Raw genomic sequence first — 15,116 nt, 5'->3', positions numbered from 1 at the left:
GGCCGGGAGCGTCCAGCCGGGCCGGACTGGGTACCCGTCTGTGAGCGGTGGAGGCTGGCGGGTGCTCAGGACTCTTTCTTGGCCCAAGCAGGCGAGAGAAGACTGTGGCCCTGGGTGTTTCTGGCTTTCTCTCAGAAAGCGTAGAAGTTGCAATGTTTAAAATGAGGCAGAAAGGAGAAGTATCCTCCCAGCTGTGTCAAGAAATCGGTGTATACTTTTCACCAGACGCTGGATCACTAAACCACGTTCCAGCAATTCATGGAAGGGCTGCTTTTGTGATATTTTTGTCTCAAGAAACGAATGTTCATAGAATGATTTTAAGTTTAAAAAAAATGCCCCCCATCCTAGCAACCTGACGGGCACTTTCTGTTTTGAGCGTCTGGAGCCTGACTCCCCAGGGCTCAGCTGTAGAGTTAGTTTCATCTTGCTGCTAACTGCCCAGAACGCCTCCCTGAGGTGGGTGGTGGTTTTCAAGTGTAATGAGCGACAGACTCCTTGCTGGTTTGTTCGTGTTTAGGATGAAATAGGGTGAGAAGTCCCGTTGGAAAAAAACCCCAAACCAAACCAGTGTCTTATCAATGCGTTTTGTAATTTTACATTTATAAGGAGATTTGCAAGTCCACCAAGAACCATGTGCCTGTCTGGAGCAGTGGGTCAGCTTGCTTTTTCTGTAAAAGCCCAAATAGTGGATATTTTAGACTTTGCAGGTCACAAGGTCTCTTGAGAAACCAGCCACTGCCATGTGCCCAAGGACGGAGGCTGTGTTCCCTCGGGACCCGATTTTGAAGCAGGTGGCACCCCTGTGTGGGAGAAGCAAAAGCTGGAAGTCAAGGTTGGGGATGACAGCACAGCCTCTGCGGGCACAGCGCTCCAGGCGTCCCTGTGTTTCATGTCAGTTACAGAGTGTCAAGGAATCGTGACTGATGATGATAAGAAGTTATCTTTGCTACTACCCGACACCTGCCCCACCAGCTCTGGGGAGCCTCTAATCAAAGTAAGGCAGAAGCTGCAAAAGCTCTCAGTGCTAAGTTTTTATCTCAGAGTCACATCACTAATGATGTAACGGCTGTCACTCCCTTACCTGTCTGAACAAAAATCAAGTTTCTAAATGTTCATGATGTATTTTGCAGAAACAGCTGACTTCAGTGGTACACTGGGACGGTCTGATCAGAGTGTTAATCTACGCTGGGAGACCTGGGTTGTCACCAAGGGTCAAAAAGCCACCGTCCCACGTGGCTGCACAAAGGTGCAGGCGAGCTGGGGGCCCACCCTGGTGAGGTACGGCCGGAGCATTAAGACGGGCTCAGAAAGTCTCGTGTCCTTTCGCGCAGGAGCCCATATTGGAAAGCTGATAAAACACAGGTTTCAAACTGTTTTTTTTTTTAAATAATAAAAGTTAATGTTTGCTTTACTAGCCTCTAGTTTTTATAATTTTGAATATAATTCAAGCAAACAGAAACACTCACATATAACAGACATCAATATTATATAGATATTAACATCTTGCCGTATTTTATCAGATCTTTTCTTTATAATGAAATAACCTGACACAGATGCCCGCCCCTATAGCTCTCACCTATGTTATCTCCATCCATCTTTCTGATTTATTTGGGTTTAGTGTCACTTTCTCATTTCTTAAGATAGACACATAGGTCATTAACATTAATTCTTCTTTTCTAATATATGCATTTCAGACTTCAAAATTTCACCTAAGTATCACTTTAGCAACATTTCACAAGTTTTGATAAGTAGTTCTTGCTGTGATTTGATTATAAATATTTTGTGATTTCTATCAGGATTTTTCCTTACCTATGATAGCCAGTAAGACAGACAGACATATCTCATATATATACATAACATTTCCAAACATACCAGTTTTGAGAGGGGGGTAGTGGCGGGGTTGCAATCTTGTTTCATTGACTTTTAATTTTATTTAGTCATTTTGAGAAAACACAGTCTGTTACTGCAAACTGGTACAACCAGAATCCTGGATCCAAGAGGAGGAAAGAGAAGGAGAGGAGAGAGGCAGGGCCCAGGGAGGGGAGGACCTGAGGTTATGGAGGGGCAGCAGCCCTCGGACTGGAATGAACCCGAGTAAAGAAACAGGTCTCTCCCAGGAGACCTGGGCACAGCGACCAGGGCTCTGTTAGCCACACGTCCTGTCTCTGCTGGCGGACAGCACCGCAGGCCGCCTCCTCCACGCCTGCCTGGCCTACACTCACCCTTCTGCGCGTTTCCCATGAATTTACGTCTTTCCAGCTCATTATGTTGTAGTAACATTATCCCCACTTCACAGATGGGGAAACTCAAGCAAAGCACTCGAGGATGTGTTCCAGATTCCTGGGCGGTGAAATGCAGAGCTGGATTTGACCCCAGGCAGTCTGACTCAGGACCCCACATCCTTAACCCCGGGGGATGCAGCAAAGAAACCAGCCCCGCGTGCGGAGACATCGCTCCCATGACTGGGGTTTGGGAGATACTGTTCCAGCGCCACCTCCTCAGCCCTTCCAGATGCCACAGTGCCCTCTGGGTATTTAAACCTGCTGCAAGGTCTTAAAGAACTCGCTGAAGTGTCAGCCGATGAGAAAGCCCAGAGACGGCGGTTCTAGCGTGGAGACTGTGCAGCGTGGCCCCATTATGGGAATTTAACGAAATGTCTGCTGACAGGCACGTAATGTAGTAACACCACGAAAATTAAGAAACTGGCCAGTGGCCCAGGATCTGGCAGGAGTGTAGCTGAGCCTCAGAAATACCCAACATTTTCAACAAAAATAAAAGAGCACAGTAGGCAGCTGGAGCCCACGTCTGCTGGTGGACCCTCACGTGTGGATGCTAAGAAAAAGCGACCTTGAGGATGACCTCTGCGAACACAGCAATGTGCGTAAAAGCCACAGCGGCACCTCTAGGAGGGAGCTTTGCCGTTGCTGCCAGAAGCGGCGATGGCTACGGGGACAGGCACTGGTCCCCAGAGTGGGTGGAAAGACAGGAGTGTTTGAAAGCTGCAAGCATCTGGTCCTCTCAAGCGCACAGTGTGGCAGAACTATTATCACCCCTCTTCCACAGATGGGAAAACCGAGGCAGAGCGGGTTCAACTACGCTGCCCGGATTATGTAGCTATTAAAGGGGCAGAGCTGGATTTGAACTCGGGAGACTTTCAGGCTGTGATCCCTCCAAGCCAGGGGTTCAATGGCTCCAGGGCTTCTGCGGGAGGGTGTGGGCAAAACTAAACGTCTCCTCTCGTCCAGTTCAAGTCCTGAGCCCCTGGCGGCAAGCGAGGGGCACAGGAAGGGCAAACGCAGAGCCCTGGGCAGAAGTCCCACCCCCTCCCTGAGGATGGTCACAGGTTGACGGACCTCTCGCCCCAAGGCACATGGTCCTGAGGCCTCCGAAATACATTCAGGATGGTTAGAAGGTCCAAGATCCCTCATTCACAATTCCAGAATCCAGAAGATTCTGAAACCTAAAACCTCTTCATTTAACTCACTTGGGAAAAGACCTGAACTCCCTGAGGCAGAACGGGACCTACTGGGTACGAGCGTCAGCCTCGGGCATCGCTCTCCTGAGATGCAGACACTTCCCTGCAGAAGTGTGAGCGTCCGGTGGACACGTCAGCATCCCCAGGGGCGGTGGCGGGGCTGCAGGTGGACAGTGCCACCCCTTCCCCGCAGCAGGCATGAGTCACAGGTGAGGAAGCTGTGCTTAAAGACTTCAGCCACGAAGTTAATTTTTAATTAAGCAAATCACAGATAAACCCATTGTCTACTTAAAAACTAAAAGATTCCAGAGAACTCCGCCGACGACCTGCCCCAGTCCTGGCGCCCCTGCACTGCCCTCCCCGCCCCGAGCTGACCCCTGCCCTGTGGGTGCGCATCCTTCCAACCACTGGAGCCCCGTTTATCTCAAGGTGCTCCCTCTGCTGTCATACTGCCCCTACCTTCAGTGGAAAATGCCTGTTACGCTCTCAGAAATCCCCTTCCTTCCAGGTGGGCACACAACTGCCCCCGTGGTGGTCCGGAGACCGTCACCCCGGGGGTGTGCACGGTGGTGTCCACCCCGAGATCCTGGGAGGAAGCCACGCTCACATCCTACCTGTGCACTGGGGACACCAAGGCAGGTCAGTCCTACCTGGGCCACCTCGTTTCCCAGCGCATCCCGAGAACATCCAAACTCCGCCTGGATCTACAGGCCATGAACCCCGTGGCCTCGGTTATTCCACGAAAGCCAAGAACCAGAAATTTAAGGAAGAGGCTTTGACTGAACGCCAGGGAGGTTACAGAGGATGCACTGCAAACCCAGGCTTTCTTCAGAGGAGAACCCCCAGGCCTCACTCAGACAACCGAGTCCTGGGTCAGGAAGTCCCAGGCGGCGATGGGGGTCGGGGAGGCGGTGAGGGGCAGAGAGGCTGGGCAGGGGCAGCAGGAAACGCCCAACTGGGAAGGCACAGGCCTCCCGGCCTTGCCCGGGGGCATCAGACTGCACCCCACACCACAGACCCTGCTGCAGGGTCACACTTCTGCAGCGCACGCATGTCTGTTGACGTGATGAAGACCCTTGAACCACTCACAGAAGAAGGCAGAGTCACGCATCTGAACTTGAAGCCCGAGGGGTTCTCTGATTTGCACTTAGCCTTTCCCCGGTGGCACTGATTCAAAGGTCTGGGACCTGGCCTTCGAATCCCTAGGGCAGCGTCACTTTTCCCACCTCAGGCTTACAGTACTACTTAAAAAGCAGGAAAAAATATTTTAGAAAGATGCCCACCCTGGGGGCTTCCCTGGTGGCGCAGTGGTTGCGAGTCCGCCTGCCGATGCAGAGGACGCGGGTTCGTGCCCCGGCCCGGGAAGATCCCACGTGCCGCGGAGCGGCTGGGCCCGTGAGCCATGGCCGCTGAGCCTGCGTGTCCAGAGCCTGTGCTCCGCAACGGGAGAGGCCACAACAGTGAGAGGCCCGCGTACTGCAAAAAAAAAAAAAGAAAAAGAAAAAAAAAAGAAAGATGCCCACCCTAAATAACTACAATAAAGTATCAATTCTTAAAGAATTATATGGAAAGTTTATTTATGTGGAACTACTTTTTCAATGGTACCAATGTAAATGATGTTACTGTATCAAGAGAGAAAGCTTTCCCTGTTTCCTTTCTTTTTCTTTAAAGGAAAAACCTTTCTTTAAAATAATTTATTTTTGGCTGCGTTGGGTCTTTGCTGTGTGCGGTCTTTCTCTAGTTGCAGCGAGCGGGGGCTATTCTTTGTTGCAGTGCACGGGCTTCTCATTGTGGTGGCTTCTCTTGTTGTGGAGCACGGACTCTAGGCACGTGGGCTCAGTAGTTGTGGCTCGCGGGCTCTAGAGTGCAGGCTCAGTAGTTGTGGCACGCGGGCTCTAGAGCACAGGCTCAGTAGTTGCGGCGCACGGGCTTAGTTGCTCCGCGCATGTGGGATCTTCCGGGACCAGGGCTTGAACTCGTGTCCCCTGCATTGGCAGGCGGATTCCTAACCACTGCGCCACCAGGGAAGTCCTTTCTTTGTTTTCTGATCGATGCCCTTGGGTTGTTCCTCCAAGCTGAGCATCAGAAGCCATTCCAACAGGAGGACCTGCCGGCTTCCCCTCCTTAGGCCTCTGACTCACCACATGCGTTCCAGACCTCGACGCTTTATGATTTAATAGTAACGTGTTGCTTCTGATCTGCTTTCTCATCTTTGTCTTACTTCCTGCCTTTCTGTTATCTGGCTCCGTCTCAAGTGCGTCTGACCTGCATTCCTGGATCTGTTCTACTAGCGTTGTATGGTCTCTCAGAAGAATCAGAAATTAAAATGCGATACTGCGATCCTTTCATAATACTATGAAGTTGATATTTTCTCCTTAACATTTAACAATAAAAGCAAGTGTATTCCTTCTACCCCACTGGAGGACCTGACACAGACGACGATTCCACGCAGGCTGCCTTCGAGCAAACCCATGTAACACCTGCGCTTGGCAATGCTCTACAGTCAATGTCTCTCTCTTCAAATCACCGAACTGGAACATTTACTCACAAAGTAAGTATGGACAGGAAGTAAGGCTAACTGCTAACGCTCTTTGAAATTAATTTTACCCTCAAGTTGTTTTGTCTGTGTTTCTGATGTAGTTAGTTTTGGGTGACACACCTGTCGACAGGTATGCTCTCGTAGTGGTGATGTGACATCACTGCACTCATGGGATAAATGTGTACTGAACATGATCCGCCTGCCGGGGGGAAAAACGTGTAAATTAATAAATGCCTTACAGGGAGCGTCTTCTATCAAACAGGTTAGAAAACATAGAGGGAAGGACATAAGTGAAGTTGGAGGAGCACAGCCATGAAAGGCTTTGCAGAGATGAAGTGTCCCTGAACGTGTGTGTGAAAAGAGTCTTAGACAGTTGTTCTAAGGGTGCTTTGATTTAAAGAGGTGATTCTAGCTGTTAATGCTTTGGGGTATTACCAAGTATCAAACTTACGACATTCTGTAAAGATTTTCAAAATGAAAAAATTCAGAGACTGGAACTGAATTAAACACCAGTTGGGGGACTATCATTCAAAAGCTCTTACAGGGCTTCCCTGGTGGCGCAGTGGTTGAGAGTCCGCCTGCCGATGCAGGGGACACGGGTTCGTGCCCCGGTCCGGGAAGATCCCACATGCCGCGGAGCGGCTGGGCCCGTGAGCCATGGCCGCTGAGCCTGTGTGTCCGGAGCCCGCGCTCCGCAACACGAGAGGCCAGAACGGTGAATGGCCCGCGTACCGCAAAAAAAAAAAAAAAAAAAAAAAAAAAAAAAAGCTCTTACAAAAATAGACACTTGGTTCCAGTGGACAAGCTTTCAGTTGCATTTTTTTTTTAAAACTTTAGTTCTGTTTGGTGTTAAAAAAAAAAAAAAAGGTAAGTGGTTTCAGTTCAGGGCAGAGCAAATGGATATGAATTAGCTCCTTTAAAAAAAGTCAAATTCATGACTTGAGTTAGATTTAGTAAATTAGGGAGAAGGGACAAGTATGAAATTAAAGAAAATTTGGCTCTTAGGATGGTTAAACCCTAAAGTCTTCCTAAGACAAATCAACTCTTCTTGTAAATCTTTGTAGAACAAGGAATTCTTTCATAATCAAATGGCCACCGCACTAGCTTATCTGTCACAGAGATTTGGAACACTGCATCTCTTGTTTTTCAAAATGATACACGCCTGAGCTCTAGAGTTCTTCCACTACAGCAAAATTGTGGAGGGACTATATCAGGAGGCCGGTTTATAGACCAGTTTCGTGACCTTGGGCAAGTCACCTAAACCTCCGGGCCTCTGTTTCCCCATCTGTAGAGCGGGGTGGGCGTGGGGCGTGTGGAGTCACACCAAGGCCTCCCCCCAGCTCCATCATTCTCTCCCTAGTTTATTTCACGGGACTGATGGTAACCGTGGCCCCTTCTGAAAGCTAAAGGACATGCTGCTCACGCAGTGCGCTTGAACCAATGCCCTAACGCTGCTCTAGGTGTTGCCGGGACGAACGGAGCTGGCTCCTAAAATGCCTTCGCAGCTGGCCTTTCAAAGGCTAAGCAACTCGGAACGTACAACAGTGTATAACGGCCGCGATCAATTTAAAATGTTCCTCAGTTCCCACTAGAGACGGGACCATCTGGAATTCATCTGGGTTGGTTTCTTCCACTTTCTCTCTCCTTCGACTCTCTTCCTTCTGCTTCTTTTACTAACTTATCCACGTGCAGAACGATCGGCTGAAGACAGCATAGGGCACACAGGGCCTTTAAAACGTAACACGGTAGGGGAATTAATTTGGCATTTTTGCAAATGATAAAAATAAAATGAGATGTTGAAAAGCAATTCGAGGAGATAAGTGGGCAGAAGGCCTTGTGTGGTTCTGCTTCTAACTGGAATTTTGTCGGCACCTCTGAGTCAGCAACCGGTTACAGGGGGCTCCACAGACCCTCCCCGGGGGCCCAGCTTCCCCCTACCTGTGGCTGCAGTATCGTCCCGACAGGATGATAACCGATAAACGCCACTCACCATCGGGGGGCCCCTGCTGGTCCTGCCCTGACCTCAGACCCGGCTCCGGAACCTGGCCCCTCTCTCTCTGTCCATCCACATGGACTTCTGCCAGCTGCCAGCCGGGCAAACACTTGGCAGCTCTCACTAGACACCTGTCACCAGGCGGCCATTTCCGCAATTTCTGCCAGCGGCCAACAGCTCGACCTCATTGCTCCCACCACACGCACACACGCGTGCACACTTGAACACACAGGCTCGCACGCACGCTGCCTGAACCCTGCCTGGTCTCGAGGCTCAGAGATCCTCAAGCTGGCCTTAAGCGACCCCCAGCCTCCCAGGGGTGGGCAGGGGAGTGGGGTGGAACATTGGAGCACGTGTCAGGCACGGGGTCCGCGTGGACCACGGTGTGGCTCTGGGGTCAGTGACGCTGGCCTTCAGAGCGGAGACCAGACCCTGTGGGAGCGCCTCTCTCCGCATCTACTTGGAAACATTTCAGTTGACTGCAGGGGTTCCTAGTACTTTACATAATCTCTGCCCACTCAGAAGGCAAAAATGGGGTTGCCTCTGGCCGCCAATTTAGAGAACATTTTGATCTCACTTTTAATTGCTCATATCCTATGCTTATGACTGACATACGGGCTATCATTTTTATGTCTATGTTTGCCTTTGTCAGTACTACCTAGTCTTCCCCCATCTAGATAATTTGTAGACAAACAGGATTTGGCTAAAAAAATTTTTTTTGCTCTAAGTTTCCTGAAGTTCTCCACAAATGAACTATCTGATAACCTGTACAAATAATTACTGCAGATTCATTCAAGCTCCCAGAGGCTACACGCCTTTCATGACTCACTTCTCACTTCTTCCGCTTCCTGGAAGGAAAACATCGTCCTGTGAGGCTTAACCTTTGGTGATGGTGTAACTGATTCCAGCCTCCCTCCTGGTGTGCAGGACGCCCTGCGGCCCTTGTTTTGCCTGTTTGCATAGTGTTATTTTGACCCCGTACTGAAATAAAACTGTTTTTGATGGAGGAAAGTGTTTTGTCCCTCAAGTGTATAGGCGAGAGACAAAGGCCGGCAGCCGCAGGGATGCACGTATATACTCGTCCTCACGCTGGCTCTGGAGTGGCCTCTACCGGCTTTGACCTCAGACCAGTGCTGGTACCAATCTCTGTGCCTCGATTTCTCCATGCGCCGTGGAACCTCCTTCAGAGGGTCTGACTCAGAGCAAACCCTCAAGATACGTTAAAAATTAGTCTTATTTTGGCCAGAATATTTCCGATGCTATTTAAAAGAGCCAAGTAACATTTAGGGGCGCTTATCTATTGGAATTGTTAGTAATTTTTTTTTCTGGATATTTATCTGACATGAGGCCCCTTCAATGTTTTATTGGCTTGGCCAAAAAGTTTGTGTGGGTTTTTCCATAACATCTTAGAAAAAAACCGAACGAACTTTTTGGCCAACCCAATACAATGGCTTGTTTCTTGAAATTTCTAAAATTAAGATTGCTTTTAGCACATAGCCTTTTCCCGAGGGTTTTAACTGTCTCTCCTCTACCGGTGAGTCCCGAGGTCAGCCCAGTCGAACGTCCTGGGTTTCAAGGTTTATCTCCCATTGGAGGAACGGATACCGTGGCTTATTCTCCAATGTTACCAGCGCAGCTTGATCTTTCTCTAACTTCCTTATTATTCCCACGTTCATTTTCTTCTTCTCGTTCTCCCGGACGTTTCCCACGATCACGCTGACTGCCAACAGCACCCGGTTAATAATTCAGCATCTTCACACATTTTGAAACTTCGAGGCAGTTCACGCAACACACACACCAGGTAAGTCTCAGATGAGACCCTGTCCTACCCAGGGACTTGGCTGGGAGTCTGGGGAATGTGAAGGAAAACCACACCCAGGCTCCCTGCAGGGGTGAGGGACACACAGGTAAGCAAGGTGGGACCTTTCCCTCCCAGCAACTTCCATCACGGGCCACAGCTGAAGACTCCCAGACATACATGCATGTGGGCTTATGTTCTCACAGTGCAGATAAAAATCACTGGACTCAGTACTGAGGGTTTTTTGTCTTCGTCTGTCAGTTCCAGGAATGCCCATGACTTCTGCTGTCTGCCGTCTGAGATGACTCACGGTGGGGCTGGACTGGGCAGCTAGGTCCCGTGTGGCATCTCGCAGACCCTCAAGGACGGCAACCGTGTCACGTCCTTGCAGAACCAGGAACCGCTTCTTTTAAGAAGGTTGTGTTACCCCAGCCGACCCACGTCTCCTTTCACTCGACAACATCTTTTGCTTTATTGGAAGTGGACCAGGTCCCGTATCCCATAAGCAGATATCTGCCTTTTCCTTCTCACTGGACAGCCTGGTGTACAGCAGCCCTCTGGGACCTGAGCCATCACCAGCACCCCTGGAAGGCTTCTTAAACTACCCGCAGACACTGTGACTCAGTCAGCCTGGGGTGGGGTCTGAGCCCTGGTGTCGCTAACAAGTTCCCAGGTGGTGGTGGTGGTGGTGATGCTGGCCCGGTGGCCACACTCTGAGAACCACTGACATTCAGAAACCAGTTTTTAATGACTCGCCACACCTGTGTCTTTGGTGCAGCTTTTTGATGTCCTGGTTTCCCCAGCTAAGAACAGGAATAATCCCACCAACCACCAGCTCGTACCTAATCCGAAAACATCAGGTCGATACAGCCTCGCGCAGAGAAACCTGCAGCTCATCTCGGAAAAAGCGTGTCCTGAAAACTTTAAGATGTGTTCAAATCGCCATACCTGACGGTGCACCTGCCTCGAAGGAGGCACGTGAGGTGGCCCTCCTCGGCGAGCTGCTCCAGCAGGCAGGGGCGCGGGCACGTCGCACCCGACACCTGGCAGGCGCCGCCTGGGGAGAGGCCTCGGTGTCGTGACCGTGCCCAACACGTGCCAGGCCCAAAGCGGTCGTGCATGTGCTCGTCCTCACAAACTATCACAGGTACTCGGCACCCACAGTGATGCTCTAAGGCAGGTGACGGCACGCACCGGTGTTTCGGGAGGGTGGCCGGAACAGCTCCGTCACGTCCCGGAAATGCCTCCCAAGCCCGGGCCGTTCGCCCTCTTACCCACCTGTGCCCCAGCAGATCCACAAACGAGACCTCCCAGGGCTACCTGCAGAACACACCTGGAACCAGACCCCGTCAGGTGACCCGCAGCCAGCGCTGCATCGTCACCCGCCCTGCCCTGCCGCCACTCCCACAGCAGACAGAGCGAGGCTCCCAGGGCACAGCCCTGCCCCGCTTCGGCCGCTGGTGTGTTTTCAGGTGGCAGAGGAAGCTCGGCGCCCAAGGCCCCCCACGTCCGACCCACCTCTGTGTCCAAGATCATCTTCCGCCCCAACCGGCCACTCGGGCTCTGGCCACACTGACCACCGCCTTCCTCTTCCACAAAAAGCCAAGCGGAGCCAGCTTTTACCCTGGCTGTCACCGTGTGCCGGCCATGTAGTCTCAGCCCAAAAGTCACTTCCTCAGAGACCCCGACCCCACCTGTTCCTCTGCATCCCGCTGCTTTATTCCATTTCTTCCTAGTGCTGGTTATTTGAAAGCATGCTATTGGCTGACTTACGATTTATGGGCTGTGGGCCCCCCATCAGCCCATCAAGTACGTCTCAGTGGGCAGAGGTTCGGTGACGTGCACGGCAGTTCCCAGAATCCGTCGTGTCTAGAACGGCACGCCATGTGCCTAAGTGGTAACTACTCATAATAAATGAGGTGAATCCGCTTCTCTTTCAGACTGGTCTGTTTTGCAGAATTCCTGAGACGCAAACTCCCTGAAGTATAGTTTTTGCCCGTGGTAGTGGGTTCCCGGGCTCGGTGGGCTCATCCTTGGTGAGAATTCTCTTCCACGTGAGTCTCGGCTCCGGTGATGCCCCACGGAGGTTTCATTTCTGACCCTGAGGTTCCAGCGAGCTCCCCTGGTTCTTCTGTCAGCCTTGGAGAGCAGTTGGAATTTGGAAAGGAACATGTAGCCATGTGTGGTGCAGACTCCAAGGCGCTGATGTCTTGAGGGTGAGTCCTTCCCGCCCACGGCCCGGGGCAGCTGTCCAGCTTTGGAGCTGAGGCCCTGTTCTGCGCAGAGATCTGTTATCACTGATGCTCTGAGGCCCAGCTTCGTCCCGGGGGCTCAGTTCTAAGTGCAGAAGCGGCCTGAGATCTCAGCCCCGGGCCCCGTGCAGGGTTAACCCAGGCCCCTGGGCCCCTTTCTGGTTCAGCTGCCCTGTGGTGCCCTCTGTGTCACTCCAGCGTGAATGCTGTCCTGGGTCTCTGCCCCAGCACCCCCTTTCCTGTGCTGGAGGTCAGCGCCGTGTCCGTATTTGGTTAATGTCACTTCTTACCTGATGTGTCTGGATGCTCCCAGCTTCCATGCAGACCAGAAGATCCTTCACCTGCACCCCTTTCCTTTGTGCTCCTGACCTGACCCTGCGTCCCGGGGACTTCATGTCGTGTGTTCTGCTTTATGGCCCTGTTAACACACCTGTTCCTCAGGCCTGCTCCAAAGCACCAAGCAGGCTGCCGGGCACCCAGGGCACATGCGATAAATACTTGCTCTTAAAGGAAAGAGTGACTTTCAACATTTTGTCACCAATAGCCGGTCGTGCTGGCCGCTACAGCTCACTGCCCTCCCCAGAGGCCAGTTCATCCTGTCAAACCACAAAGCCTTCTGCGAGAAATCTTCTACCGTAGCAGAGGGGAGGAAGGGTGCTCATTAGGGGGTGAGAAAGAGGGGGCACCTCAATGGCCTTTAAAAGCCAGTGATGCCCCTGGAGCCACTCACGACTACAGGCAGAGGTGGGACACACCTCTTACCGCCGATTCCCTCGACTGGCCCCAGATACACGCAGGCTTCCACACTGGGAAGGCGGGGATATAGTAACAGTAAGAGCAGTAGCTGATCTCCGCAAGCGCTACTGCAGGCCGGACATGCGTCAGGGGCCTTACGTAATAACACAAGGGACAAGTACACAGGTGGGTGGAGCAGGTCTGCCCCATACTGGGGTGCCTGGTGCCTGCGGACGCTGTCCATATGTCTGTCCACACACACTTCTCACTTACCAGAGTACCCTGGGTACCCTTTTCACCATAGGTCATATTTTTACATTTGTGTGTTTCAAAGAATTATTTTTTATGTTTTACAATGGATTTAAATAAATGAACATTTTTACCTTGCCTAACACTAAACCTTGATATATTTTTAAAATTTAAAATAAAAAAATAAGATAAACAAAACCCCTAATGCTTTCCCACATGGGCCAGGCCCCCAGACCTGCTCCAGGAAACCCTTCCTCTGCCTTTTTCTCTCTGTCAGGTTTCCTTCTACCTGGGACAGGTGGGAGCAGAGCCTGGGCTGAGCCTCAAAGCCTGGAGGTGATGGAGACAACACTGCCTATCCTTACAGGTGTGTGAGTCTCCAAGAGGCTGTGTCTCCAGGGGCTGGCAGACAGCACCATTGCCCTTGGGCGCAGTGAAGCCCAGGAAGCCAGAGGAGTGGGGTGGGGGGATTCCTGACTGCAGAGCTGGAGACAGCACAACTCCGGACTCAAGGGTCAGCTGGGTGTCCTCAGCTTTGCCATCTGTACAATGGGGCCATGAAATGCCCAGACCGAATGATCCACTATTAACACAGTGCTTGCCATTTGCCTCTGACACAAACACGATACAAACAAGTGTTAAATAAGGAAATGTCCTGAAATTCCAAACCAAGCAAAGCCCAGCTCTGGACGCAGCAAGGGAAGGACCGGGAAGAGCCTCCTCAGGGATATGAGGATGGGCTGCCCACTCCATCCTGCTTTGGGGAACGACTTCGTTCTTTGCCTCTTAAGACCCCGCAGGATGTCCCCAAACACGCGGGCTCCTGCGGAACAGGTGCCGTCCAGCCTCGGGTGGGGACGCTTTTCCTGGCAGGTGGCCTTTTTCTCATCTGTCCTTGTAGCCTCCCCACCACTGCCGAGGCTCTGAGGACACTGTGAGCGAGAACCCGGCTCTTGAGCAAAAGACACGTGAGTCTGGCTCATGTGATTTCTCTGCTGGGGGGTCCGCTGCCAGGGTGAGGGCGGGGCCAGCCTGTTAAGCTGCAAGGTCGCGCTTTCTTCCCCTTCCCCGCACCTTAGGAAAGGAAGCCCCGTTAATAGCCGTGTCCGCTAGGGCGAGCGCTTAAAGCTAAGACACAACTGACTTCTGGCCACAGATTGGGTTTTCATTAGTGACCAAATAACACAAACACAGTGCCGCAGGTAAAACCTCCTCTCCAGTACCTTGTACCCAGTGCGGGCTGGCGGGAGAGTCTGGCACAGAATGGGGATGGGAGGGAAAGAAAGAAAGAAAAGAGGTTTTTACAGAAAGGGTACAACGCTCATTTTTCGGGTAAACATCTCTCTATCCGAGAGCGGTGTTTTTCAACCTTGGCTAAACATTAATCCCCTGAGGAGTTTAAAAGCATCTGGTTGCCCAGGTCATACCCCCAGGCCAGGCCATTGTGTTCAGTTGTTTTTTCCCTAAAGTCAGCAAGCCAAACACTAAAAGTTACACACAGTTCTAAAAGGCCTAGTGGGCTCATCCAGAGCAGGGGTGGACAAACTTCTGCAAAGGACCAGAGACTAAATGTTCTCGGCTTTGTAGGGCCACAGCGTCTTGGTCGTATCTGCTCAGCTCTGCCATCGTGGCATGAAAGTGGTCACGGATGATACATGTGGAAACACGTGAGCACAGCCGTGTCCCAACAAAACTTTATTTACAGAAACGGACAGTGGGCCAGAGTTGGCCCGCAGGCCGGCGTTTGCCCATCCCTAGCCCAGAGGAGACAGCGGACAGTGGCTCTGCTAAATCTCTCCCGAACACCTCCAAACACATTTCCCCTCCCAACACGAGACCCCGCCCTTTGCAAACCCAGTCATGAAAAGTCATGTCGAACACCCAGCAAGTGTGTGTTCAGCCAGACCGTGGAGGGTAGGTGGCTGGAGCCGGGCAGGGGCGCCTAGGCCTCGCCCCACTCCTCCGTCTACTTCTGTGTATGTCAGAACGTTTGCCAAGATGAAACGTTTAGAACAGGAAATTTTTTTAAAAAGAGAGGAAAACTCCCTCATTAAATATGCCACAAGCTGAAACTG

At 51.6% G+C, this 15,116-nt stretch overlaps 1 protein-coding gene across 1 annotated transcript in view; it reads right to left on the bottom strand.

Annotated features, from left to right (window-relative positions):
* Positions 1-15,116, bottom strand: part of SLC22A23 (solute carrier family 22 member 23) — a 141,456-nt gene that overhangs the window by 22,479 nt on the left and 103,861 nt on the right.

The sequence above is a fragment of the Phocoena sinus genome, chromosome 11, assembly GCF_008692025.1.
Source record: "Phocoena sinus isolate mPhoSin1 chromosome 11, mPhoSin1.pri, whole genome shotgun sequence".
NCBI classification, from domain to species: domain Eukaryota; kingdom Metazoa; phylum Chordata; class Mammalia; order Artiodactyla; family Phocoenidae; genus Phocoena; species Phocoena sinus.
Note: the sequence above shows the minus strand (reverse complement) of the source record. Positions and strands in the feature narration are given on the sequence as shown.